Source organism: Gorilla gorilla, chromosome 6 (genome assembly GCF_029281585.2).
Source record: "Gorilla gorilla gorilla isolate KB3781 chromosome 6, NHGRI_mGorGor1-v2.1_pri, whole genome shotgun sequence".
NCBI classification, from domain to species: domain Eukaryota; kingdom Metazoa; phylum Chordata; class Mammalia; order Primates; family Hominidae; genus Gorilla; species Gorilla gorilla.
In genome coordinates, this window is record NC_073230.2 from 81,017,793 (window position 1) to 81,041,828 (window position 24,036).

General features: G+C 48.2%; 1 long non-coding RNA gene across 1 annotated transcript; it reads right to left on the reverse strand.

Moving 5' to 3' along the window:
- Nucleotides 1-315: 315 nt before the first annotated feature.
- On the reverse strand, nucleotides 316-18,446 carry LOC134758925 (uncharacterized). The gene is made up of 3 exons (XR_010134689.1): nucleotides 16,651-18,446; nucleotides 1,131-7,275; nucleotides 316-850 (listed from the first exon to the last, which is right to left on the reverse strand). It is a non-coding gene; the product is annotated as an uncharacterized lncRNA (long non-coding RNA).
- Nucleotides 18,447-24,036: the final 5,590 nt, after the last annotated feature.

Here is a 24,036-nt window from a genome sequence, read left to right on the forward strand (position 1 = left end):
GCTGGTGTGAGATGGTATCTCATTGTGGTTTTGATTTGCATGTGTCTGATGATTAGTGATGATGAGCATTTTTTCACATGTTTGTTGGCCACTTGTATGTCTTCTAGTGAGAGTGTCTGTTCATGTCCTTTGTGCACAAAAGTGGATTAATTGAATCAAAGGCCATGAACATTTTAAAAGAACAAAGTATATATTTAGAAATCTCCTTTTTGAAAGGTTGTAGTAATCTACCCTCCCTCCAGCCCAATAGTGAGAGGGCCCATCTTAGACTTCAGTCACCAAAATGTGGTGAAAAATCTCTGATTTTAGTTTCAGTTTTTGGGTTTTTTTTTTTTTTTTTTTGGTTTTTGTTTGTTTTTTGAGACAGATCCTCACTCTGTTGCCCAGGCTGGAGTGCAGTGGCACGATCTCCGCTCACTGCAACCTCCGCACCCCCAGGTTCAAGCAATTCTCCTGCCTCAGCCTCCTGAATAGCTTGGATTATAGTTGCTCACCACCACACCCAGCTGATTTTTGTAGTTTTAGAAGAGACGGAGTTTGGCCATGTTGGTCAGGCTGGTCTCGAACTCCTGGCTTCAAGTGATCTGCCTGCCTCAGCCTCCCAAAGTGCTGGGATCATGGGCATGAGCCACTGAGCCCGGCCTAATCTCTTTTGTAAAATGTGGTATCTCATTATTTTAGATTTTTGTTTCTTTTCATACCTATGAGGTTGAGTACTATTTAATGTCTGTTTCTTCTTCAGTGAATGGCTTCTTTGAGCCTTCTGCAGCAGGGTAGATTTAGTCAATCCCCCTTTGTAAGTGGGGAGGAAATGGAGACTCAGGTTACTTGTTCAAGGTGGCCCAGCCAGCTGAAAGTAGAGCCATTTAGAAATTAGACATCCAGCTTCTTCATCGATTCCTTCTCCCTGACGTTGCTGAACAGAAGACTAGGTCCTAAAACATTGACTGAGGATATGCTTAGATAAAAGATCAGGGCCGGGCGCGGTGGCTCATGCCTGTAATCCCAGCACTTTGAGAAGCCGAGATGGGCAGATCACGAGGTCAGGAGTTCGAGACCAGCCTGACCAACATGGTGAAACTCCATCTCTACTAAAAATACAAAAATTAGCCGAGTGTGGTGGTGCGCACCTGTAATCCCACGTACTCAGGAGGCTGAGGCAGGAGAATTGCTTGAACCTGGGAAGCGGAGGTTGCAGTGAGCTGAGATCGTGCCATTGCACTCCAGACAGGGCAACAGAGTGAGACTCCATCTCAAAGAAAAAAGGAAAAAAGATCAGAGAGTTGCCCTGGGGACTCTGTATCCAGGCTCAGAAGCCTGGGTGGCTTTCTGGAACAGGGCTGTCCTGTGAGGTGAGCATATGGCCTGAGTGACAGGCTGGGATGGTGGCCAGGACTGCAGTATTGACAAACAGCAGGAGTAAAGCCGAGAGACCTGAGCCCTGCTTTCTCCCATGTCTCACTCCTGCCTCCCACTTCCATTCCCCTGCTGCTCTGGTCTCTCGACAGCTTGCCCGCTATACCAAGGAAGGCTTCCTGCACTTGGGTGCCCTGGGGACCACCACACTCCTCCCTGACACCCGCTGCCTGGTGGACAACTCCAAGAGTCGGCTGCCCCAGCTCCTGGACTGCGACAAGGTCAAGAGCAGCCTGTACAAGCGCTGGAACTTCATCCAGGTGAGTGCTGTATGGACAGAGCCAGCACCCAGAGTAGCTGCAAGAGGCTGCAGACCACAGAGGGGAATCCTGCTTCCCCAGGGGTCCCCAGCAAATAGCGACCCCGAACCCAGGTCTCCCTGCCCCGGGCTGGGCTTGTGGACCCAAAGCACTTCCTGGGGGCAGCTGTGGAGTTTCTGCATGGAGTAGCATTTCTGATTCCTACGTCAGTGCTAGGCTGGTTGAGCTCTGATCAATCCTGAGATAGGAGTGAGGGGGGACTTCCTTGAAATCCACTAAGTACCCACAGCCAGTGGGGTTGAGACCATCAGACCAAGAATATCCCAGGAAACTCAACATCCTGACCCCATCCCCCACCAATGCTCCTCACCTGATTCAGATACTCCAACTGGGTGAAGCTTATTTAGGTACTGACTTCAGAGTCCCCAGAGGAGGTCCTCATGCTTCCCTGCCCCAGTCTCATGCAAAGAATTTTGGTGGAATTGATTCTCTGCAAGAAGCTATGTGCCAGGCGCCATGATAGTTAAGCCTCTCACTCTCTTTCTCTCTCCTATTGCACTCCCTCTCTCTCCCTCTCCCTCCCTCTCTCCCTCTGTCTCCCTCTCTCTGCCTCTCTCTCCCTTTCTCTCTTTCTTCTCTGTCTTGTCTCTCCTCTATCTCCTGTCTTCTCTCTGTTCCTCTCCTCTCTTCTCTTTTTTCTCTCTCTCCCCTTTATCTTTCTCTTTTTCTCTCTCCTATCTTCTCTCTTCTCTCTTCCCTCTTTTTCTACCCCTCCTCCCTTTCTTTGTCTTCTCTTTGTCTCTTTGTCTCGTTCTCTCTCCTGTCTCTTTCTCTTCTGTCTCTATCTTCTCTTTCTCCTCTCTTCCCTCTCTCTCTCTCCTCTTTCTGTCTTCTCTTTGCCTCTTTCTCTGTCTCTTTATCTTCTCTCTTTTTCTTTTTCTCTTTGTCATTTTCTCTCTCCTGTCTCTCTTTCTCCTCTCTCTATATCTCTCGCTGTCTCTCTCTCCTCTCTCTCTTCTCCTCTCTTCTCGATTTTGCCCCCTCCCAGAATGGAGCCATCATGAACAAGGGCACGGGACGCTGCCTGGAGGTGGAGAACCGCGGCCTGGCTGGCATCGACCTCATCCTCCGCAGCTGCACAGGTCAGAGGTGGACCATTAAGAACTCCATCAAGTAGAGGGAGGGAGCTGGGGCACTGGAGCCTGGCCCCCAGGACATGGCTGCTCCCCCCAACATCTGGACCAGCTGCCCTGGCGGAGAGACAGCAAGGGACCGGCAGGTGCTCGATGGGCCCCCCAGCGCTTCTCCAGGGCAGCACAGGGACCCCGGATGAAGACTCTGTCCCCCCTCAGGCATTCAGCTGCCCACAAGTTTCCTGCACCCTGGAAAAGCCCCCCACCCTTCCTCTGGGAAACTGAGAGCTGTCTTCCACAGCCTCTGATGTGGACCTGGTACTGAGGAGCAAGACTGTCCAGTTCTCCACATCTCCCATCCCAGAATCAGGATCTGGGACTGGCAGGGTCCCCTCCTGTGTCTCATCTCTTGCAGCAGCAGCTGCTGAACTCCAGCCATCAACACGGTGGGAGGCAGCGGGGGCTTCAGCCATGTCCTAGCTCCCCACCCTAAAAGGAGGCAGTGAGGACCGGGCACTATTTCGTCCGAGGTTACTTCTACCCAGATGACACCTGCCTGTTCACGCCCCAAGGCAGCTACTGCCCCTAACCCTTCCCACCAGGGTAGCTTTGGGCACTGCAGCTCTGGACTTTTCTGGCCCCTCCTGAGATGACCTGATGGAGCTGATGCTTTCTCTCCTAATCACCTGGGCACTAGGCTCTTATCAGTGTGCTTGGGCCAGGTCTCCTGCCTGTGTCTAGAGGAAGCCAGAGACAGAAATAGGCTAAGCCTGCAGTAGGATCTCAGCCACAAGGGCCCCGCAGGATGGAGCTGGGTCAAGGACCAGGGAGCCCTGACTCCCAGAGGCTGCCACCAGGGAGAAGCAGCGGTCCTCCATCCAGAACCTAAGGGCTGAAGCAAAGGCTGCCAGGACCCTTGAAGATGCTTTTGGCTCACCTCATTTCACCCCACGCTCTGCTGGCTGGCAGAGGAGAAGGCAGTCGTTTCCTCTCTGAAGAGTATTTTTTTTCGATTGCCCTCTGGTTAGGGTGCACATATAAATCAGAGTTAATATATGAACGCGTGTGCATGCACAAGCGTGTGTGTGCCTGTGTGCTGTGCGTGGCAGGGTGTGTGTGTGTGTGTCTGGCTGTGCGTTCCGGAGTGTGTGACGATGCTGACCTAGCTGTGTGGCCTTGGGCTTGCTGCTTCATTACTCACCTGGATGGGGACGAGGGATGAGAAGGGTGTGGGTTTGGCCCCATGTCACTGGCCGGAAGGATGTGTCTCAGCCCTGCCCTGTGGGGTGCCCCCGCTGGGAGGCTGTCCCATCTCCCAGTCCCCATCTCTTTTTCCCCACACTGTCCCTGGCCAAGCCCTGCCCAGAGCTGAACCCTGTAGCTGCCCCCTTGCCCTGTGTGGGATTCGCAGTGTCTCATTTTGTGACATCTTACTGGTGATCATCTCCTCACCCCATCTCCCACCTTGTGGAATAAATACATGTTAGCACTTCCCAGAGCAGCCTCCTTTGTGTCTTGATTTCTCCAGAACTGGAGGTGGGGAGGGGAGTGATGGAGATGTAGGAGGAGAGCTTCTTTGGCTTTGAGGGTTTAGTGTTACTTATTTATCTATTTATTTGAGATGGGGTCTTGCTCTGTGGCCCAGGCTGGAGTGCAGTGGTGCAATCATGACCCACTGCAGCCTCAAACTCCTGGGCTCAAATGATTCTCCCACCTCAGCCTCCTGAGTAACTGAGACTACAGGTACACATCACCATGCCTGGCTAATTTTTTAAAAAATATTTTTGTAGAGATGGAATCTTGCTATGTTGCCCAGGCTGGGCCTGAACTCCTAGCCTCAAGAGATCTTCCCACCTTCACATCTCAAACTGCTGGGATTTCAGGTGTGAGCCACTGCATCCAGCTAATTAAAAAAAAATTGTAGAGAGGGGTCTTGCTATGTTGCCCAGATTCGTTTCAAACTCCTGGCCTCAGGCAGTCCTTTCACCTCAGCCTTCTGAGTAACTGGAACCACAGGCACAGGCCACTAGACCTGGCTGATTTTTGAGGAACAGGTTCTTGCTATGTTCCCCACTCTGGTCTTGAATTCCTGGCCTCAAGTGATCCTCCTACCTCAGCCCCTCAAAGTGCAGAGATTACAGGTGTGAGTCAGTGCACCAGGTCTGGGTTTGCTCTTAGTAAAGGCAAAAGGCCCCTGCACACTGGGGCTGACTAAGGCAATGCCGGTCTACCCTTGCACTCGCCTTTTCCCCCTCAAAGCAGGACAGAACTGGACACCTGACCCTCGCTTACTAACCCTTGTGTGTCCCAGCTTAGGAACGTCAGGTTGGCACAGAAAGCTGTAAGGAAGGGGCGACTTACCACGGGACTTGGCCTGATCCAGCAGCTTCCTGCCACTATCCAGAAAATTCCACCTTTTTTTTTTTCTCGCTCTTCTCACCCAGGCTGGAGTACAGTGGCGCAATCTTGGCTCACTGCAACCTCTGCCTCCCAGGTTCAAGTGATTCTCCTGCCCCAGCCTCCTGAGTAGCTGGGATTACAGGCGTCTGCCACCACACCTAATTTTTTTTTTTTTTTTTTTTTTTAGTAAGAGACGGGGTTTCACCATGTTGGCCAGGCTGGTCTGGAACTCCTGACCTCAAGTGATCCTCCACCTCGGCCTCCCAAAGTGCTGAAGTTACAGGTATGAGCTACTGCATCTGGCACCCCCTCTTTTTTAGGGCCACACAGTGGCAGGACAAGATGGCCCGCTTTGCTTGTTTATGTGGCGTGGGGGATGCTGGCTCAGGACCCCTGAGACTCTCTGGTACCAGCACATGTGCTCTGAGCTCTGAACCTTGGTTACAAGGTCCAGTAGCCTGGAGGTGCTGTTCACATCAGCACCATCTGTCAGCAGCTTCCCCCCATGAGATCAGGATACCTGGGGAGACTGCTCAGAGCATGAGGTCAGCATCCCAGGGCAACACCCTCTTGACCCCATGGGGTCCCATCTGGGCTTGATGGCACTGGGAGTGGCCATGGACCAAGGGAGTGAAGAAGAATTAACAAAGCAAGAGAAAGGGAGGAAGAGAAAAGAGAAGCAGGACCCTGGTGGGGAGGAAAGGATCGGTCCTAAGTCCTTCGGGAGAATTTAAAAGCTCTGGATGGCCGGGCGTGGTGGCTCACGCCTGTAATCCTAGCACTTTGGGAGGCTGAGGTGGTTGAATCACCTGAGGTCAGGAGTTCAAGACCAGCCTGGCCAACATGGTGAAACCCCATCTCTACTAAAAATACAAAAATTAGCCAGGCGTGGTAACGTGACCCTGTAATCCCAGCTACTCGGGAGGCTGAGGCAGGAGAATTGCTTGAACCCAGGAGGCGAAGGTTGCAGTGAGCCGAGATTGCACCACTGCACTCCAGCCTGGGCGACAGGGCAAGACTCCGTCTCGAAAAAAATAAATAAAATAAAATAAAAGTTCTGGAGTTCGTAGGAGTTCAAGACCAGCCTGGACAACATGGAGAAACCCCATCTCTGCTAAAATGTACAAAAATTAGCTGGGCATGGTGGCAGGCACCTATAATCCCAGCTACTCAGGAGGCTGAGGCAGGAGAATCTCTTGAGCCCAGGAGGCGGAGGTTGCAGTGAGCCGAGATTGCACCACTGCACTCCAGCCTGGACGACAGAGCGAGACTCTGTCTCAAAAACAAAAACAAGGCCAGGCACCATGGCTCATGCCTGTAATCCCAGCACTTTGGGAGGCCAAGGCGGATCACGAGGTCAAGAGATAGAGACCATCCTGGCCAACATGGTGAAACCCCATCTGTACTAAAAAAAAAATACGAAAATTAGCTGGGCATGGTGGCGTGCGCCTGTTGTCCCAGCTACATGGGAGGCTGAGGCAGGAGAATCGCTTGAACCAGGGAGGCAGATGTTGCAGTGAGCTGAGGTCACACCACTGCGCTCTAGCCTGGGTGACAGAGTGAGGCTCTGTCTCAAAAAAAAAAGAAGAAAACAAAAAGTTCTGGAGACCCCATGTCTCTGCACAAGGATGGCCAGGGCAGCAAACTCCAAGCCTTGAGCTGAAGGGAAATCTCACACTCCTTCATTATGTCAGTCATTGGCGTCATCTATAGTTTGAGAAGTGACAGATCCATTTCCTGACCTGAGCACCCTCCATGGTCCCCTCTGCCGTGGGGGAGAATGCAGGACAGGACAGGAGGCTGGGCTCTGGCTATGTCACCCTCCTGCCCTGCCCAGCCCCTTCCCCTCACACCAGAACTCCTGCCCTCCCCTAGCTGTGACCATTTCTTTCTCTTTCCTCTAATTTTTTTTCCACTCAATGTATATGGCAAAAAACAAAAAAACAAAAAATGTGTTGCAGATGGTAGTCCTGGTAAATGCTCAAGCCGTCGAAGCCAATGCCTTTGAATCTCTGTTATTTCAGACATCTCACATGTTTTCTTTCTGGTTAGACGGATGCTGGGGGCTAAGGAAAGAGAAGAATCGGAAAAGATAGAATCAGCACACTGGGGGCCAGACACTGCCCTTATAAGCCACTCCAAGCCTTTTTATGTGAGTTTCTGAAGCCATTTTTTTCATCTGATATTTTTTCTACCATCCTTGAAAAACAACCCAGTTTCATAAAGTGAGGGAGGCCCCTGAGCAGAGCAGGTCACTCGCCCAGGGCTGCAGTGAGTGAGTTATCATTGATTGACGTGCTATTTCTCCTCCTTCCTCTTTGCCAATGCTTTTCTGGGAAGGGTAGGGTCACAGCCAGCCAGGAAAAGGCTTGCAAGGGGCTTGGCGCCTGTGTAGGGAACTAGGCAGTTCATGAAGCCTTCCCAGGCTTCAGTAAGCCCAGCGGCTGAAGCCAGGAGCCCAGTCCCTGCTGAGTGTCAGGATGTCAGCCTCATGTTTCCATCTGAGCTCCCTGTGCCTGCCAATGATCAGTTCCTGATGTCCCACAATCATGAATCTCTGAGTGTCTTGGCTTCCCTGTTTTTTCACTTCTCAGATAAGTCTCCTTAGACCCAAGTTTGGGGATCACTGCTCAACCCCAAAGTACAGAGGTGCATTTCAGTTCTGTTCAACAAATATATTTGGACACCACTGTGGTTTGCTCCTTATGATTTCTTTTTTCTTTTCTTTCTTTCTTTTTTTTTGTCTTTTTTTTTTTTGAGACGAAGTCTTGCTCTGTCCAGCCCAGGCTGGAGTGCAGTGGTGCAACCTCTGCTCACTGCAGCCTCTGCCTCCTGGGTTCAAGTGATTCTCCTGCCTCAGCCTCCCAAGTAGCTGGGATTACAGGCGTGCACCACCACACCTGGGTAATTTTTGTATTTTTAGTAGAGACAGGGTTTCACTATGTTGGCCAGGCTGGTCTCAAACTCCTGACCTCAGGTGATCCACCTGCCTCGGCCATCCAAACTGCTGGGATTACAGACGTGAGCCACTGTACCTGGCCTCTTTTTTCCTTTTTTTTTTTTTTGTTTTTTGTTTTTTTGCCACAGGGTCTTGCTCTGTTGCCCAAGCTAGACAGAGTACAGTGGCACATTCATAGCTCACTGCAGCCTCCAATTATTGGGTTCAACCAATCCTCCCACCTCAGCCTCCTGAGCTGGGACTGCAGGTGCATACCACCATGCCCAGCTGATTTTTTTTTTTTTTTTTTTTTTTACTTTTTATAGAGACAGGAGTCTCACAGTGCTGCCCAGGCTGGTCTCAAACTCCTGGCCTCAATTGCTCCTCCCAAGTTGGCCTCCCAAAGTGCTGGGATTATAGGCATGATACTCTATGCCTTGTTACATACTTGGTTGTTTGTTTGTCGTTTTTGTTTTTTGAGATGGAGTCTCACTCTGTTGCCCAGACTGGAGTGCAGTGGTGTGATCTCGGCTGACTGCAACCTCTGCCTCCTGGGATCAAGCAATTCTCCTGCCTCAGCCTCCCACGTAGCTGAAATTACAGGCATATGCCACCACGTCTGGCTAATTTTTATATTTTTAGTAGAACAACAGTTCCACCATGTTGCCCAGGCTGGTCTTGAACTCCTAACCTCAGGTGATCTGCCCACCTCAGCCTCTCAAAATGCTGGGATTATAGGCATAAGCCACCACGCCCAGCCACATACTTGTTTCTTAATCTTTGACTGGACTGAAACATTATTAACTTCTCCCAGCATTGTCTGAAACTGAATTAAATTTTTTTTTCAGTGAATGAAGGTTTTTAATGCATTCATGTGAATGGTGGGTTCTTAGAGGCATATTTTTAGATGCAAGAAATTTTCTCAATTGTGGCTGAATATATATATAACAAAAAATGTGTCATTTTCAGCATTTCTAAGGACAGAGTTTGGTAGTCTTAAATAAATTCCCATTATCATGCAACCTTCACTGTCATCCATCTCCAGAACTTTCTCATCTTCTCACACTGAAACCCTGTCCCCATGAAACACTCACTCCCCATTTCTCCCTCCCACCAGCCCCTGCCAACCATCATCCTTCTCTCTGCCTCTGTGAATATGATGATTGCAACAGTGAATTAATGATGTTAACACCATTTAAATCTTCACGTGTCTGTGTTCATCTTCTCCTCCCCAATGTGTGGGAATGAGGACGTGTTTGGGTCTTTCCAGGCCCCTCATAACACACACACCATTCCCAGGACACGGCCATGCCTGGCCCATGATGAGAGTGAACTCAATTAGAAGCTCACTCATTCATGCATTTTATAAACATTCCCGTTTTATAGACATTCGTGCATTTTACAAACATTCCACATGCTCATTGTACACACATTCCTTGATCCTCTGTGGGGTCCAGGCTCATGTTGTGTGCCTGAGACACACCTGTGAAGAAGACAGCCATGTATTGGGAGGCTGGTATTGGGGCCAGGTGTGGTGGTATTGGGGCAGGATGTGGTGACTCACGCCTGTCATCCCAGCACTTTGGGAGGCCAAGGAGGGAAGATCACTTGAGGCCAGGAGTTCGAGACTAGCCTGACCAACATGGCAAAACCCTGTCTCTACCAAAAATACAAAAATTAGCCAAGTGTGGTGGTGTACACCTGTAATCCCAGCTACTAAGGTGGCTGAAGCAGGGACAATCTCCTGAACCCAGGAGGCAGAGGTTGCAGTGAGTCGAGATCACACAACTGCACTCCAGCCTGGGCGGCAGAGCAAGACTCTGTCTTGGAAAAAAGAAAAAAAAAAGAACTGGTATTGGAACCAGGGAAATAAGCACCAACCAGGCATGACACAGATGTTGACATGATTCTACAATTGCGCTGTTGCTCTTTGAAACCATTCTGGGAGCTAAAAGGGCATCTCTAGTCAGGCAACAGAGGGGAGGCTTCCCTGAGAAAGCTGCATTTCACCTGAGATCACCAGAAAGGGAGATCATGAGATGAGGGAATGGGGAAAAACGAGGAAATGAGAAGTATTAGGAGGTATTAGCTTCCTATGGCTGCTGTAACAAATAGCCACCAACTCAGTGGCTTAAAACAACACAAATCCATTCTCTAACTGTTCTGGGGGTCAGAAGTCTTGAAATCAAGATGTTGAGAGCTTGCAACAAAGAACTCCTGGGCTCAAGCGATCCTCCCACCTCACCCTCCCAAGTAACTGGGACTACAGGTACGCACCACCACGCCCAGCTAATTTTTTTACATTTTTTTTGTAGAGACGGGTCTCGCTATGTTGCCCAGGCAGGTCTTGAATTCCTGGTCTTGAACAGCTGTGTTCCTTCTGGAGGCTTTGCAGGGAAATCTGTTTCTTTGTCTCCAACAACTTTTAGAGGCTTCCTGCATTCCTTGGCTGGTGGACCCTTCCTCTAACTTCAAAGCCTACAGCATAACATCTTCACAATCTCTCTCTCTGTGTGTGTGTGTATGTGTTTCTCTCCATCTCTCTCTGTCTCTCTGTCTCTCTCCCTCTACTCTCTCCCTCTGTCTCTCTCTCTCTCTCCCTCTCCTCTATTTCTCTCTGTGTCTCTCTGTCTCTTTTTCTTTCCCTCTCCTCTATTTCTCTCTCTGTCTGTCTCTCTCTCTCCCTCTACTTTTTCTTTCCCTCTTCTCTATTTCTGTCTCTCTCTTTCTCTCTCTGTCTCTCTTCCTCTACTCTCTCTGTCTCTCTGTCTCTTTTTCTCTCCCTCTCCTCTCCCTATTTCTCTCTCTCTGTCTCTCTGTCTCTTTTTCTCTCCCTCTCCTCTCCCTATTTCTCTCTGTCTCTCCCTGTCTCTCTCCTTCTCCTTTCTCTCTTTCTCTTTGTGTCCCCCTACGCTTTCATCCATCCTCACATCCCTCTCTCTCTAATTCTCCTGCCTCCTTCTTTCCTGTATAAGAACTTTCATGACTACACTGGACCCATGAGGATAATCCAAGACAATATCTCCATCCCCAGATCCTGAACATAATCACAACTGCAAAATGCCTTCTGCCATATAAGCTACCCTGTCCACAAGTTCTAGGGATGAGAATGAAGACATCTTTGGGAGCACGTTATTCCACCTACTACACAACAAATATAGTGATTTCCTTTTTCAAGAACAAGAACACTTTTCTGGGAATGCAGATACACTGTTGGTGGGAGTGTAAATTAGTTCAGCCATTGTGGAAAGCAGTGTGGCGATTCCTCAAAGGGCTAAAAGCAGAACTACTATTCAACCCAGCAATCCCATTACTGGGTATCTACCCAAAGGAATATAAATCATTCTATCATAAAGACACACGCATGGCCAGGCGCAGTGGCTCACGCCTATAATCCCAGCACTTTGGGAGGCCGAGGCAGGTGGATCAGCTGAGGTTGGGAGTTCGAGACCAGCCTGACCAACATGGAGAAATCCTGTCACTACTAAAATTACGAAATTAGCAGGCCATGGTGGTGTCATGCCTGTAATCCCAGCTACTCAGGAGGCTGAGGCAGGAGAATCGCTTGAACCCAGGAGGCGGAGGTTGCGGTGAGCCCAGATCACGCCATTGCACTCCAGCCTGGGCAACAAGAGCAAAACTCTGTCTCAAAAGAAAAAAAAAAGACACATGCATGTGAATGTTAATTGCAGCACTATTCAAAATAGTAAAGACAAATGTGGCACATATACACCATGGAATACTATGCAGCCATAAAAAAGGATGAGTTCATGTCCTTTGCAGGGACACAGATGAAGCTGGAAACCATCATTCTCAGCAAACTATCACAAGGACAGAAAACCAAACACCGCATGTTCTCACTCATAGGTGGGAATTGAACAATGAGAACACTTGGACACAGGGTGAGGAACATCACACACCAAGGCCTGTTGCGGGGTGGGGGGCAGGGGGAGGGATAGCATTAGAAGAAATACCTAATGTAAATGTTCAGTTGATGGGTTCAGCAAACCAACATGGCACATGTATACATATGTAACAAACCTGCATGTTGTGCACATGTACCGTAGAACTTAAAGCATAATAAAAAAAAATAGTAAACACGTGGAATAAACCCAAATACTCATCAATGACAGATTGAATAAAGAAAATGTGGTACAGATACACCATGGAATACTATGCAGCCATCAAAAAGAGCAAGATCATGTCTTTTGCAGGGACATGGATGGAGCTGGAGGCCATCATCCTTAGCAAACTAGAGCAAGAACAGGAATACTGAAATACAAAATACTAAAAATACCAAAATTAGCCAGACATGATGGCACACACCTGTAATCTTAGCTACTCGGGAGGCTGAGGCAGGAGAATTGCTTGAATCACGTGTTCTCACTTATAAGTGGAAGATAAATGTTGACAACTTATGAACACAAAGAAGGAACAACAGACATTGGGATCTATGTGAGGGTGGAGGGTCGGGGAGGGAGAGGAGCAGAAAAGATGACTAGTGGGTACTCGGCTTTAATACCTGGGTGATGAAATAGCCTGTACAACAAACCCCCATGATATGAGTTTACCTATGTCACAAACTTTCACATGTACCCCAAACCTAAAATAAAAGTTAAGACCCAGTGCGGTGGCTCATGCCTGTAATCCCAGCACTTTGGGAGACTGAGGCGGGCGGATCAAGAGATCAGGAGTTCAAGACCAGCCTGGCCAATATGGTGAAACCCCGTCTCTACTAAAAATACAAAAATTAGCCAGGTGTGGTGGCGCCCGCCTGTAGTCCTAGCTACTCGGGAGGCTGAGGCAGGAGAATCACCTGAACCTAGGAGGCAGAGGTTGCAGTGAGCCAAGATTGCACCATTGCACTCCAGCCTGGGCAACAGAGCCAGACTCCGTCAAAACAAAACAAAAAAAAAGAGATTCGCCTGCCTCAGCCTCCTGAGTAGCAGGGATTACAGGTGTATGCCACCACATCCGGCTAATTTTTGTATTTTTAGTAGAGACAGGGTTTTACCATGTTGGTCAGGCTGGTCTCAAAGTCCTGACCTCAAGTGATCCACCCACCTCAATCTCCCAAAGTGCTGGGATTACAGGTGTGAGCCACTGAGCCCGGCCTGCAACCTAATAGCTTTTTTCCCCCAGGCAAAGCCAGGAAAAATCCCCCTCGCTCCTGCCTTCCATGTAAGATTTCATCAGAATGAAAACATCTTGTAATTAGATAGTGGTGATGGACCGGATGCGGTGGCTAACGTCTGTAATCCCAGCATTTGGGGAGGCCGAGATGGGCAGAACACCTGAGGTCAGGAGTTTGAGACCAGCCTGGCCAACATGGTAAAACCCTGTCTCTACTAAAAATACAAAAATTAGCTGGTCACGGTGGTGCACCCCTGTAGTCCCAGCTACTCAGGAGGCTGAGGCAGGAGAATCGCTTGAACTGGGGAGGCGGAGGTTGCAGTGAGCCGAGGTGGCTGCCACTGCACTCCAGCCTGGGCGACAGGGTGGGACTCCAACTCAAAAAAAAAAAACGATAGTGGTGATGGCTGCAGTCTTGTGAATAGCCTAAAAATCACCGTACGCGTTTAAAGGGTGGATTTTATAGTATGTGATTTCTACTTCCATTTTTTTAAGTCAGGGGCAAAGGATCTTATCGGAAGAAAGGATTCCAAGGCTAAAAAGAGCGTAACTGTGCTGAGCTGGCTGATGTCAAGGCCCCTCTGCACCTGGACTGGTGGCCTCTGAGGCCGCCGGCTGCTCTAGGTTATTCATAGGGAACCAGTGCCACCTAGTGTCCAAAGTATGAACAGTAAGAACATAACGACGACAGGGAGGAGAAGGCAGCCGGGGACTGCTCAGGACAGGGGCAGACACAGCTCCGGAAAACGTTCCCATGTTCCCATCTCCCTGAATTACACACCAGCAGGGTGCAGTTGCTCAAACACAGCCAATGCCCCATTTCTTGTCAAGTGTTAATAAAACATGGTGAGATGTGAACCTAACCACTTGTAATTGCTCTGACAAAACGAGGACAAGTCTGGCCTCTGAGGGTGACCGCAGCTCACTCCTGGCCCTCTCTGGGTCTTCTAGATCGTTGCCTCAACTGAAAAACAAAGGAAGGCCAGGCGCGGTGGCTCACGCTTGTAATCCCAACATTTGGGAGGCTGAAACTGGAGGATGGCTTGAGGTCCGGAGTTCAAAACCAGCCTGGACAGCATAGTGAGACCCCATCTCTATAAAAAAAAATTTTTTTTAATTAGCCAGGCATGGTGGTGCATGCCTGTAGTCCCAGTTACTTAGGAAGCTGAGGCAAAGGATCGTTTGCACCCAGAAGTTTAGAGCTGCAGTGAGCTGTGTTTGCACCACTGCACTCCAGCCTGGGCAACAGAGGGAGACCCTACCTCTGAAAAATTTTAAAAAATAATAATGAATAAATAAATAAATAAATGGGATATTCAGCAAGAGTTGTACACTCAGTACCTGCCTGGCCAGGTGGGCTCCCCTAGATGACCAAGGGGTAAGCAAAGAGAGAGTATGACACCCCAGTACTCCCACCCCCATCTCAAGCACCCACTGTCCAGCTCCAACTGGCCATTCCCCGCAGGAGCCTAGCCCAGGGGGCCAGAGTGTAGCTATCTGTTCATGAGAGTATCCAGAAACCAAGACAATATGTAAAATCTCTCAGGTTTTAATACTGGCAACTGGTTCCACTTTTTTTCAAAGACTCGGAGCAGAAGACACAACATCGCTTAGAAATTACTCCTGCCAAAAATGCATAGCCCATTTGGAAAACATCAGACAAATCCAAATTGAAGGGCATTCTGCAAAACAACTGGCTTGCGCTTTTTAAAAATATCAAGATAAAGAAAGACAAAGGAAGACTGAATGACTATTTCAGAAGAAAGGGAAGGAGACAGTCAAGATAGCTAAATGCAGTTCATGATCTTAGAGGATATTCTAAATCAAGTGGGGGAAAGGACTATTCAGAAAGGGCAGTATTGGGGACAATTGTCAAAATGTGCATATGTTCTATATATTACATACTAGTATTACATAAGCTGAATTTCCTGAATTGGGTAAGTGCACTTTGGTCTTATAAAATAATGTCCTTATTCTTTTTTTTGGAGGGGGGCTGGGGGATGGAGTCTCGCTCTGTGCCCCAGGCTGGAGTGCAGTGGCATGATCTCAGCTCACTGCAACTTCTGCCTCCTGGGTTCATGCCATTCTCCTGCCTCAGCCTCCTGAGTAGCTGGGACTACAGGTGGGCGCCACCATGTCCAGCTAATTTTTGTATTTTTGTGCAACATCGACCCTTGGCCGGGCGCGGTGGCTCACACCTGTAATTCCAGCACTTTGGAAGGCCGAGGCAGGCGGACCACAAGGTCAGGAGATCGAGACTATCCTGGCTAACCCAGTGAAACCACATCTCTACTAAAAAAATACAAAATGAATTAGCCGGGCATGGTGGTGGGCGCCTGTAGTCCCAGCTACTCGGGAGGCTGAGGCAGGAGAATGGCGTGAACCCGCGAGGTGGAGCTTGCAGTGAGCCGAGATCACACCACTGCACTCCAGCCTGGGCGACAGAGTGAGACTCTGTCTCAAAAAAAAAAAAAAAAAAAAAAGAAGAAACAGCAACCCTTTTTCAGGACCCCTCTCTGCGGCAGATAACTATCTCTCTCTCTTTCATTTATTAAACTCCCGCTCTAACCTCACCTGGGAGAGTTCATGCCCTTGATTTCTTCAGCCGTGAGACAGAGAACTTCAGGTGGCACCCTAGACGATGAGGCCATTTCACAAAAGCTCTAGTCCTAGTGGTTTGTTTTTGTTTTTTGAGACAGGGTCTTGCTCTGTTACCCAGGCTGGAGTGCAGTGGTGTGATCATGGCTTACTGCAGCCTCAAACTCCTAGACTCAAGCAGTCCTCCCACCTCAGCCTCACAAGCAGCTGGGACTACAGGTGCGCCCCACTATGCCTATTTTTTTTTTTTTTTTTTTTGAGACCAAATCTTGCTCTTTCCCCCAGGCTGGAGTGCAGTGGCGCAATCTCAACTCACTGCAACCTCTGCCTCCAGGGTTCGAGCAATTCTCCTGCCTCAGCCTCCCAAGTAGCTGGGATTACAGGCATGTGCCACTAGGCCCAGCTAATTTTTTGTATTTTTAGTAGAGGTTTCGCCATGTTAGCCAGGCTGGTCTCGAACTCCTGACCTCGGGTGATCCACCTGCTTCTGCCTCCCAAAGTACTGGGATTACAGGCGTGAGCCACTGCACCTGGCCCTGACAAATTATTTTTAATTTCTTTGTAGAGATGAGGTCTTGCTATGTTGTCCAGGCTGGTCTCAAACTCCTGGCTTCAAGTGGTCTTCCCATTGAAGTGTTGGGATTACAAGTGTGAGCCACCGCACCCAGCCCTGGCCTTGGTTCTTTGCTCCTACAAAGTGCTAGAAAAAAAACCCTGCCTGGTCCCTAAACAGACCTCCAGGGACCATATTTGATCAATGAAAACTCCATACCTGGGGTATACTGACAAGGCACATTTTCCGATTTGTAGAGTTACTTGTTTAACAAGCAAAACAAAATACATCCTGCAAAGAAACAAGAAACCATCACAGCTAGGTTTAGATTTAATGAATTACTTTTACTGAAAAGAACAAAACTATGTGAGAAGAGTATAAAACTCTAGTGTGGAAAAAAAAAGAAAAAAAACAGCGTATCTATGTTTTTTTTTTTTAGGCGGAGTTTCACTCTGTTGCCCAGGGTGGAGTGCAGTAGTGCAATCTCGGCTCACTGCAAGCTCCGCCTCCCAGGTTCACGCCATTCTCCTGCCTCAGCCTCCCCAGTAGCTGGGACTACAGGCGCCCGCCACCACACCCGGCTAATATTTTGTATTTTTAGAAGAGACAGGGTTTCACCGTGTTAGCCAGGATGGTCTCGATCTCCTGACCTCGTGATCTGCCCGCCTCGGCCTCCCAAAGTGCTGGGATTACAGGCGTGAACCACTATCTTTTCTTTTTTCTTTATTCTTTTTTTTTTTTTTTTTTTTTTTGAGACAGAGTCTTGCTCTTGTTGCCAGGCTGGAGTGCAGTGGTGTGATCTTGGCTCACAGCAACCTCCACCTCCCAGATTCACGTGATTCCCCTGCTTCAGCCTCCCAAGTAGCTGGGATTACAGACATCTGCCACCACATTTCTACAAAAATATAATAATTTTTGTATTTTAGTAAAGACAGGGTTTCACCATGTTAGCCAAGATGGTCTCGATCTCCTGACCTCGTGATCTACCCACCTCAGCCTCCCAAAGTGCTGGGATTTCAGGCGTGAGCCACGGCGCCCGGCCTGAGCGCATCTATCTTTTCTCTGTCATTCATCTTCTGCAGAAGGTGACGATGCATCGTTCTTCTCCTCTTTGAAGGGCCCATCGTGATCCATAATTCCTATTTCTCTTAATATTTTCAAATATCTCTTGGGCAAGCCATCAAGCAATCTGCTTGGCCCATGAGTGATTTTTCCAGTCCATTATTTTATTTTATTTTATTTTTGAGACAGAGTGTCACTCTGTTTTCCAGGCTGAAGTGTAGTAGTGTGATCTCAGCTCACTGCAAACTCCACCTCCCAGGTTCAAGCAATTCTCCTGCCTCAGCCTCCTGAGTAGCTGGGATTACAGGTGCCCACCACCACACCTGGCCAATTTTTGTATTTTTAGTAGAGACGACTTTTCACCATGTTGGCCAGGCTAATCTGAAACTCCTGACCTCATGTGATCTGCCTGCCTCGGCCTCCCAAAGTGCTGGCATTACAGGCATGAGCCATCGTGCCCGGCCGATTTTCTAGCAGCATTGTTGTGAGCCCAAGCTGTCCCCCTCCTTGACTGTGTGAAAATGTTTAACTGGGAATTGTCACCTGTAAAAAAAAAAAAAACAAAAAAAATTCCTCTCGCACAGCAAGGCTTGCCATCAGTTTTCTTTTCCTGACCTGGTTATTTATTTTTATTCTGAAATAAAACGTTATAGCTAAGGAATTTGAAGCACACTTCAAGGAACATCACATTACAGGGCGGAAGGAGCAAGCTGCCCAGTGGAAGGGGGCCACCAGCGTCCCCTCAAACCTGGTGGCAGCCGCATGGTTGCTGGGGTTTATGTGCTATAGCCGTGTTCCCCACATTTACTACTCAAAAATGCACCCCTGGCTGAGCGCAGTGGTTCACACCTGTAATCCCAGCACTTTGGAAGGCCGAGGCAGGCTGATCACCTGAGTTCAGGTGTTCAAGACCAGCCCGGTCAACATGGTGAAACCCCATCTCTACTAAAAATACAAAAATTAGCCGGGCATGGTGGTGGGCACCTGTAGTCCCAGCTATTCTGGAGGCTGAGGTGGAAGAATCGCTTGAACCCAGGAGGGAGAGGCTGTAGTGAGCTGAGATCGTGCCACTGCACTCCAGACTGGGCGACAGAGTGAAACTCTGTCTCAAAAAATAAAAATAAAAATAAACACACAAAATGCACCCCTTTGGCCAGGCACAGTGGCTCACACCTGTAATCCCAGCACTTTGGGAGACCAAAGCAGAAGGATTCCTTGATCCCAGGAACTCAAGATCAGCCTAGGCAACATAGCAAGACCCCACCCCTACAAAAAAATAAAATTAGCCGGACATGGTGGTGCATGCCTGTAGTCTTAGCTACTCGGGTGACTGAGGTGGGAAGATCACTTGAGCCCAGGAGTTGGAGGCCACAGTTAGCTATGATCATGCCACTGCACTCCAGTCTGCATGACAGTGTGAGACCCTGTCTCAAAACAAACAAACAAACAAACAAGAGACCCTGGAGATGGCCTGAACTAATATTTGACCTGATCACGCCATTTGACAAATGCTGGAAGCCGGTTTTTTGCTTTTTTTTTTTCTTTTGAGAGAGTCATCATTCTATTACTCAGGCTGCAATGCAGTGGCTCGATCTCAGTTCACTGCAACTTCCGCCTCCCGGGTTCAAGTGATTCTCCTGCCTCAGCCTCCCGAGTAGCTGGGATTATAGGCATGTGCCACCACACCCGGCTAATTTTTGTATTTTTAGTAGAGATGAGGTTTCACCATGTTGGCCAGGCTGGTCTCGAACTCCTGACCTCGTGATCTGCCTGCCTCAGCCTCCCAAAGTGCTGGGATTACAGGCGTGAGCCACCGCGCCTGGCCTGGAAGCCAGTATTATTGGAGGAGGTGCAGGATGGAATTCGATTTCCTTTAGGGACCTCAGGCAAGTCACTAGCTCTTCATGGTACTCAGTCTCTCATCCCCTCAAGGGCTGCCCGACAGCCTCTTCCAGCCCTGACATTTGTGATTCCGGTGTCTGTTGTGAGAGTGGGTGCTGGTAACAGCCCTGTGCACTCTTAACTCAGGAAAGATTCCATTTAGATTCCTTGTTGGAAACATGTTGGCTTTCTTGTGGAAGGCGATGATTTATGCTGAAAGTCGCCTCTGCAGTAGGAAGCTAAGATTTCCCTCTCTGCCCCATTTTTTTCCCAACTCCTCCAGACTCATTTGGCCTGAGTGCAACAGAATAAAAGAGGAAAGTTTAGTATCAGCTTCACCGGGTTCATTTTGCAAACCTCACTTAGATTTAGCATTAGGTTTAGGGCTAGAGTAGGGCTTATGGTAGAGTTAGGATTGAAGCTAGGGCTGTTTTTAGGATTAGGATTTGATTTAGGGGTAGGGTTAGGGATAGGACTAGAGTTAGGTTAGGGTTAAGTGATGGCTACGGCTAGGATTCAGGCTAGGTTTAGGGTTATGAGCAGGATTAGTCTTAGGGTTAGGGATAAGGGTAGGGCTAAAACCAGGGCTAGGATTAGAGATATTTGTAGGCTTAATTTTGTGTATATGTATAGATAGATAGATAGATAGATAGATAGATAGATAGATAGATAGATAGATAGATATACACACACACATATATATATAATTTTGTGTGTGTGTGTGTATATATATATATATATATATATATATTTTTTTTTTTTTTTTTTTTTTTTTGAGACAGAGTCTCGCTCTGTTGCCCAGGCTGGAGTGCAGTGGCTCAATTTCGGCTCACTGCAACCTCCACTTCCCGGGTTTAAACAACTCTTGTGCCTCAACCACCCGAGTAGCTGGGACTACAGGCATACTCCATCATGCCCGGCTATTTTTTGTATTTTTAGTAGAGACGGGGTTTCACCATGTTGGCCAAGCTGGTCTCAAACTCCTGGCCTCAAGTGATCCACCTGCCTTGGTCTCCCAATGTGCTGGGATTGCAGGTGTGAGCCACTGCACCTGGCCAGTAGGCTTAATTTTAGGATTAAAATTGATGGATTTGCTTGGTCAGGGATCCATCATCTCCTTGTGGTGTTTCTTCCTTCTGACTCTTTAGCAGTCTTCTGTACCCTGCAAAGCCACAGGGGCAGAGCTGCCCAAGGCCATGGGAGCCCACCTCTTGCACCAGCATGACCTGGATGTGAGACGTGGAGTCAAAGGAGATCATTTCAGAACTTTAAGATTTGACTGCCAGCCAGGCGTGGTGGCTCACACCTGTAATCCCAGCACTTTGGGAGGCCAAGGTGGGCGGATCATGAGGTCAGGAGATCGAGACCATCCTGGCCAACATGGTGAAGCCCCATCTCTGCTAAAAATACAAAAAAAAAAAAAAATTAACTGGGTGTGGTGGTGTGCACCTGCAGTCCCAGTTACTCAGGAGGCTGAGGCAGGGGAATCGCTTGAACCCAGGAGGTGGAGGTTGCAGTGAGCCAAGATCACGCCACTGCACTCCAGCCTGGTGACAGAGGGAGACTCTGTCTCAAAAAAAGAAAAAAAAAAAAAAGATTTGGCTGCCCTGCTGGATTTCAGACTTGCAAGGGATCTGTAGCCCCTTTGTTTTGGCCAATTTTCTCCCATTTGGCATGGGCATATTTACCCAATGCCTGTCCCCTCCTTGTATCTAGGAAGTAACTAACTTGCTTTTGATTTTACAGGCTCATAGGCAGAAGGAACTTGCTTTGTCTCAGATGAGACTTTGGACTTGGACTTTTGGGTTAATGCTGGAATGAATTAAAACTTAGGGGGACTGTTGGGAAGACATGATTGGTTTTGAAAGGAACATGAGATTTGTGAGGGGCCAAGGGTGGAATTATATGATTAGGCTTTGTGTCCCCACCCAAATCTCATCTTGAATTATAATCCCCCAAATCCCCATAATCCCCACGTGTCAAGGGAGAGACCAGGTGGAGGTAAGTGAATCAGGGGGTGGTTTCCCCCATGCTGTTCTCATGATAGTGAGTGAGTTCTCATGAGATCTGATGGCTTTATAAGGGCCTCTTCTCCCTTCGCTCAGCACTTCTCCCTCCTGCCACCTTGTGAAGAAGGTGCCTTGCTTTCCCCTTCATCTTCCACCATGATTTTAAGTTTCCTGAGGCCTCCCCAGCCATGCTGAACTGTGGGTCAATTAAACCTCTTTTCTTTATAAAGAAAAGTAACTCTCATTCAAGTTACTTCATTACCTTTCATCTTCCAGCATATTGTGTTAGTTACTGACTTTTATTTTTCAGAGATAATTTCCTCATAGCCAAATGCACAGATCTTACCTGTGTCATTCAGTTTTGACAAATCAAATTCCCACGTAACCAGCACCTCTGTCAAGACACAGAACATTTTATCACCCCACAATGTTGCCTGTATAGCTTTTCCCTAAAAGCTACCACTGATCTGATTTCTGGGGGGGTTTTTTGTTTTTTTGTTTTTGAAACGGAGTCTCACTCTGTCACCCAGTCTGGAGTGCAGTGGTGCAATCTCAGCTCATTGCAGCAACCTCCACCTCCCAGGTTCAAGCGATTCTCCCACCTCAGCCTCTCGAGTAGCTGGGACTACAGGCACCTGCCACCACGCCCAGCTAATTTTTTGTATTTTTAGTAGAGACAGGGTTTCACCATGTTGGCCCAGATGGTCTCGATCTCCTGACCTCGTGATCTGCCCACCTCAGTCTCCCAAAGTGCTGGGATTACAGGCGTGAGCCACCGTGCCCGGTCCTCTGATCTGATTTTTATGGCTATAGGTTGGTTTTACTAGTTCCAGAACTTAAATGAAATCATACATTACAGACCGTTTGATCTAAGATTTTTTTTCATTGTTTTTATAGAGACAAGGTCTTGCTCTGTCGCCCAGGATGGAGTGCAGCGAAGTGATCATAGCTCACTGCAGCCTCAAATTCCTGGGTTCAAGTGATCCTCCTGCCTCAGCCTCACGAGTAGCTGGGAGCACGCCACTCTATCTGGCTAATTTTTTTTTAATTTTTGTAAAGATGGGGTGTCACTATGTTGCCTAGGCTGATCCGAAACTCCTGGGCTCGAGCAATCTGCCGCCTTGGCTTCCCAGACTGTTAGGATTACAGGCATGAGCCACCATGCCCAGCCTAATATTTTTTTTAAGCAGCACAATATTTTTCAGGTTTATTTATGTTGTTTGTGGTCTACTGACTTTTTTAGTACAAGACTTATATTCTGATATTTTTAGTACCAAGTACTTTTTCACTATCTGCCCAAAGCCTGTCACAATTAATGTATAAACCTACCCCGTCTACAGTGTTAGCTGTGACCTCGGTTCTCATACAAAGTGCTCTGCTGAACCATCTGTTTCAGATGATTTCTACACTTAAATTTGCTTTCATTAAATAAAAGAGGGACCCATAATTTATTCCAAGTGAGATGTCATACCTCACATGTCAGCACCTTCTTCATTAACCCATCCAATTTGCACTGAGAAGACTTGGAATAGAACCTGTGTGGCAGGTAATGGAGGTATGGCAGGGGGTGGAGGGTGGAGAAAGCACTTCTCCAATAAGGGTGGGGAGTGATATCTTTCTGGAAGCAGAGAACCTGGTCAGAAGTGGCTTGGCTTAATGAAGAGATGGCCAAATACAGAGCTGGGAGAAGGCTGGGTGTAGCGGCTTATGCTTCTAATCCCAATGTTTTGGGAGGCCAAGACAGGAGGATTGCTTGAGGCCAAGAGTTTGAGACCAGCCTGGGAAACATAGTGAGACCCTATCTCTTAAAAAAAAAAATTTTTTTTTTTTGAGAGGGAGTCTCATTCTGTCACCCAGGCTGGAGTGCAGTGGTGCAATCTCAGCTCACCGCAACCTCCACCTCCTGGGTTCAAGCGATTTTCCTGCCTCAGCCTCCTGAGTTGCTGGGATTACAGGCACCCACCACCACACCTAGATAATTTTTGTATTTTAGTAGAGTTGGGGTTTCACCATGTTGGCCAGGCTAATCTCAAACTCCTGACCTCAGGTGATCTGCCCGCCTCGGCCTTCCAAAGTGCTGGGATTATAGGCATGAGACACCACACCCGGCCATCTTAAAAAAATTTTTTTTAATTAGCTGAGCACGGTGATACATGCTTGTAGTCCCAACTACTTGGAAGGCTGAGGCAGTAGGATGACTTGAGCCCACAAGTTCAAGGCAGCAGTGAGCTGTGATCATGCCACTGCACTCCAGCCTAGGCAACAGAGCGAGACCCTGTTTCTAAAAACAAATAAATAAAAAGTTGGAATAAAAATGAGTTTTAGATCCAGCTCGGTCACTTGGCTTCACAACTTTTGGCCAATCACCTAAGGTCGCCTCCTTTATAAAATGGGAATGACATAATTGCCATTGCAATAATAACTAGCATTCGGATATTGCCTTAGACAGCAAATGAGACCCTGAAAAATAGCAGACACCTGCTAAAAGTTAAATGAATGTAATCAAAAGTGCCTTGTAGGCCGGGCGCGGTGTCTCACACCTATAACCCCAGTACTTTGGGAGGTTGAGGCAGGCACATCGCTTGAGGTCAGGAGTTCGAGACCAGCATGGCCAACATGTTGAAACCCCAACTGTACAAAAAAAAATTTTTTT